Below are 5,317 nucleotides of genomic sequence, written 5' to 3' on the forward strand. Positions count from 1 at the left end.
TGAGTTGGGTTAAAACCCCAAATGGTCACTGAACTTTGCTCGAAGTCCCTTAGGAGCTCATCGAACTTCAAAACGTCCCTAAGTAGTTACTGAACTTTGCTCGAAGTCCCCCAAGAGGTTATCGAACTTGAAAACGTCCCTCAATGGTCATTGAACATTACAAAAAGTTCCTAAAGGGTCGCTGAAGTTTGCAAATTAGTACCCCACTCATCTTTGCAAAGTTCAATAATTTGCAAACTTCAGTGACCCCCTAGGAACTTTTTACAAAGTTCAGTGATCATTTAAAGACGTTTTGAAGTTCAGTGATCTCTTGGAGGACTTCGAGCTAAGTTCAATGAGTATTTAGGGATGTTTTAAAGTTCGATGAGCTTCTTGGGAATTTTGGGCAAAGTTTAGTGACCATTTGGGGTTTTTTCTCTTTTGAGTTGGATTAAATCTTGAGTCCCATCACCTTACATTAACGTACCAAAGGTGGGCTTCCTGTGGGGGTGGAAAACTCGTATTTATGAACCATATCTAGAATTTTGGCCTCAAAGTCATCCCTTGAGATAAGGTCTGCGTCAAAATCTGAAAAGATTAGTAGATATACACAAAGAAAGTTCACAAGAATTTATAAATTGTTAAATTTATAAATAGATATAAATAAGTAATAGATAAATAGATAATATCTGTGGACTCATTCAAAGGTATGATAAAAAATGAAGTTTGATTAATTTATAAATGATTTATAAATTTGCTGAATGAAGGTTATATACTAGTTGACTTTATTTTCTTCATCTATATTTAGCCGTTATAATTTGCAATTGAATATGATTAAAAGAAGAGAGATGCAAACAGATTATCAAATGTATATTTTTAACCTAATAAAATGCCAACAAAATCTTGTAGAGCCAATTAAAGGACTAAGTCAACAACACAAATCATAAATCCTGGTTAAAGATTAAAGAATGCAACCAACACTTCCACCCCACTACCCCAAATTATTACATAAAGTGTCATGAGAGAAGGTTCCTTGATGATAAATAAGTTGGAGGCCCCTGAGAATGATCTAATATAATGATATGAGTTTTAAATGTCTCCAATTAAAGTATGATGTAGGACTATATGCAGGGTCGGATCCAGAATTGGATCCAAGATTGGACTATAAAATTTCAAATCGGGCTACTACGTGGAAAAAAAAATTACACATAAAAAACTGATTTTTTACCAAAATAAAAAATACCTTTAAAAAAAAATTGTTGGGCCTGAGAAGGGGGGAGGCTACAGCCCTACCCTTCCCTAACAATATGAGTACGACTCTTACACTACTCTTTCATGCGACTCAAAAATAGCATGTCGGGAACTCACTTGAGTTTATCTTTATCCAATCGAATTCTAAGAAAATTAGTTCAAGACTCATACATCAAAGGAAATAAACATATATCGCTTAGAAATGAGTAAGTTTTAGAGTGACAAAAATTTAAATCATAATCATTGATCACAGGTTATTAATTTTGCAAGTCGAATTGGAGGATTGTTACAATTTAGATAGAAAAGATTTATGCTTATGCAGATAGTCCTATTAGGTCTTAGTTCGCTTAAAATAATGCTTATCATACTTTAGTGACTTCACAAACAACTGATTACTTTACTCAGACTTTATAAACTACTAAAAAAACTAATCCACTAGAAATCATAAGAACCACCCACTCTACCTAAGAAACTCGTCTCCATAAAAGACGATTCCTATGTTGATTTGAACACGACTCATAATCAATTCGTTTTGACTAATTGTCCACTCTTATTTTAGTTGCTCCATCTTACTTTCTTCGGTTCATTAGACTAATAGATGTACTTGTGTCAATATATTTTTCATGTTTGATTAATTTAATATCCACTGGTTGATAGGGCAAAATAACAAATAAAATTGAGTGGGAATCTCACTCAAAAGAGAACCTTTTGTTACTGCTGAATTATTTCCAATCCCACTTATCATCACTTTCCGCTCTTTTGTGAGCTCAAATTATTTCACTACTTATCAGAGAATAAGAATTATGTCTCATCTGTTCCTCTTTTGATTATTCTCCAATGATGAGAAAACATTGATTTGAGTAAAATCATGATTCAATCCCATCCAAACAATTAAAAAAACAGAAAATAAATTACAAATTATTTTTTCGAACTCATTTTCAATTATACATTCTTCCTCCAAAATAATTTTACATGTAAATTCAAAAAAAAAAATCTTATTTTTTAAACACACATTCTCTAAAAAATCACTATTCAGAAATCTATTACCCAAAAAAGGGAGCTTAAAAAAGGGCTACATTGTACTACAAATACAACTAGGCTGCGCTAGGTATAGGTACTCCTAGTTGAGTTGGCTTTCTCAGAAATGTTGCACACGGCAACTCAATCTCAAGGAAAATAGTGTTATCTATTTCTATTTGAGATGATCACACATCTATACGATAAGGTATGTATATTGAAATGATAAGACTAATTACATGTATAAATTATCTATAGACCTTGTTTCTCGTGCGGATGATGTGGTCAACGGATATCGGTTTCACTCACATCCATGTAGCCTTTCTCCTAGATACTTAGACAAATCGTTTGAGCTGTGACTTTCTTCAATGGAGGAAGAGGTGATTGCGAGTACTCCAACGGCCAAATCAGTCTACTTATGAATATGTATTTGGGTGTTGGATGTGCTAAAGACATAAGACACAAAAAGGGGTTCGAATCCAGGAGTGGTTAGAGTGTAAATGAGAGAGAGTAACCTTACAATTGAATGTGTAAAATTGTATTACCTTCAAATGACAGTAAGTGGACTTTTATAATAAAATAGGTTGAATGATAATTGTTAGATAGAGAGACATGTGTCATCATCTTAATGGTAGAGGTACCTTGTCATAAGCATCATTCTGTCAATTCTAAGCTCAGGCGCATTTAATGTACTAATCATTTGCAGTCCTATTGCCAGCATGTAAGGACTAGACATGACATTTTTTTCTTGGTAGAGTAGCTGCTGCAGCGACTGGTCACACCAATCAATCATTCAAAAAAGATCTAATACAAAAGATTCCTATAGTGCCTTACATCACCTCCCCTGAGAGTTCAGCCTCTTTATGGAAATTCAATCACATAGGCTAGATGACATGAAGTGTGGACCGGGGTTTGCTCATTTCATAACTACTATGTGGCCATCTTTTGGACCTTCATTGGAAGTGGCGTAACAATAGTCTACCAAGTTCATGTATAAATATTCATATTATGTGTGGACATTTTAGGTTAAAGTGTATTATCCATGTTATGTGTTCTATTTTTGAAGAGATGATGTCTTGGCTTAGAGTATTTTGTGTTGTTTGAACTTTATGTCTTTTTATCATTCTTTGATTGCAAAGAGATACCGTAGCAAAATAAATCAACAAGTTGAAGCATGTATATTCATATAATGTGTGGAGTTAAAATGTATAATATGGATAGATTTTTCGAGGAAGTGTGAGAACCCAGTTTTAAGGCAAGGCTCTTACATGAGGACGAGCTTGGTGGTGGGGAGACGGCCTTTGATAAGGCTGAATAGAACCCGAGTCAAGGCTCTTATATGAGGATGAACCTATTTGTGGGGAACTAGCATTGGCAGAACTTAGTTAAGGTAGAGGTGAGGCATTGATACAACAAAACTAAAATAGATCGCGTGACAAATGATTTAAAACGTTGCATCTTCCCAAGAAACGATAGCGAGGCATTGCGTGTTTTCGATGCAGGCATTACGTATGCATTAAATGAGCAATGATGGGTTGCAGATTGTTCGCGAAATATTTCTTTCGATTTAAATTACCGCAAGTGTACGGGTCGTGACAAGTAATAAAGTGGACTTTAGAAGTCCGAGTATCGTCCCACAGAGAAAGAGTAGTTCAATTTTATTTATTTTATCCTTAACCGAAACTAATTGATTTAAGATGAATTTTAGAATTAAAAGCCCTAATTTTGGGAGAAATTCCCAAATTGAAAAACCCTAATTTCAAATCAAACCCTAATTTTGGGAGAAATCCCCAAATTGAAAAACCCTAATTTCAAATCAAACCCTAATTACTCAAATTCACTTAACAAATGACTCAATTATGGAATGTTATGAAAATAAATGAAATGTATTGTCAATTTATGAAAATCTATGTAAAACGAATGCACTAGGATCACGAATCCCCAAATAATTATTAATTAAACCCTAATTTCACAATTTCAATAATCCAATGAGAATTTGACAAATCAATGCTCCTAAATCTATTCAATACTCATAAATCACCAGCCTATATTTCTATGACAGATGCAATTATACAAGAACGCATGTAATTTTTTTGTGAGCAATTAAAGATTTACATAGGGTATAGGGGTATATTTCTATCCCCTATTGGACCCTATGATGAATTATATATGTCGAGTTTAATCCAATTTTCTCAAATTCAGAATTAAACCACCAAAATTCACACAAATTAAGTGCACATTAATTGTGAAAATAAATAAAGCAATATAATTCATTCAAATAATCCCATCGAACTATGAATTCAAAGTCATAAAATAAAAGATTTAATAATAATTACATGGTTCATCGATCACCTAATTGCAAAAATCTAGCCTATCATGATAAAAATAATGAAATCTATCGAGTTTTGAATAAAATACATCACCGGGTTATCAAAACTTGAAGAAATCTTGTAAATCTTCGCATCAATCCTTGTTCTTGCCTTCAAATCGTCTCCAAAATGAATGTTTTTGCCTCCCAATTCGTTCGTGCCGCTTCTGGATGTTTATTTGCTATTTAAACCCGTCGAAATTAGGTTACCAAAGGAGTTGCAATCATATAAGGAAACTGCAAAAATCGGACACAGGTTATACCTATGCGACCGCATAGGTATATGAAATATGGCGTTTTTAATCCCTGGAGGGTTACTCGCGACCGCATAGGTTTTCTACTATGCGACCGCATAGGAGAGTGAACTTCTAAATTGAGTCATTTTGATCCTCAAGTTTCATTCCTTCACTCTTTGACCTACTCTCTTGTTTCTAGTTGCTCCAATGTTCCATTATAACTTCGAATTGGTGCTTAGCTTGATCAATTGCTTGATGTGTTCATCGGATCAACTTTCAAATAATTACAATTTGGTCCCTAAATTTTCATTTTGCTCCAATTTGGTCCTTTTTCGGCTCTTTTCTCTTGAATTCCACTATTTCCATAGAATCACCGACATTGTATGAATTCAACAAAATTAAGTAACAATTCAATCATTTTACTTGTATTTAAGTCATGTTTGTGATGTAAATAAGTGTGCAAAAA

The sequence above is a fragment of the Olea europaea genome, unplaced genomic scaffold (genome assembly GCF_002742605.1).
Source record: "Olea europaea var. sylvestris unplaced genomic scaffold, O_europaea_v1 scaffold1829, whole genome shotgun sequence".
In the NCBI taxonomy this organism is placed as follows: domain Eukaryota; kingdom Viridiplantae; phylum Streptophyta; class Magnoliopsida; order Lamiales; family Oleaceae; genus Olea; species Olea europaea.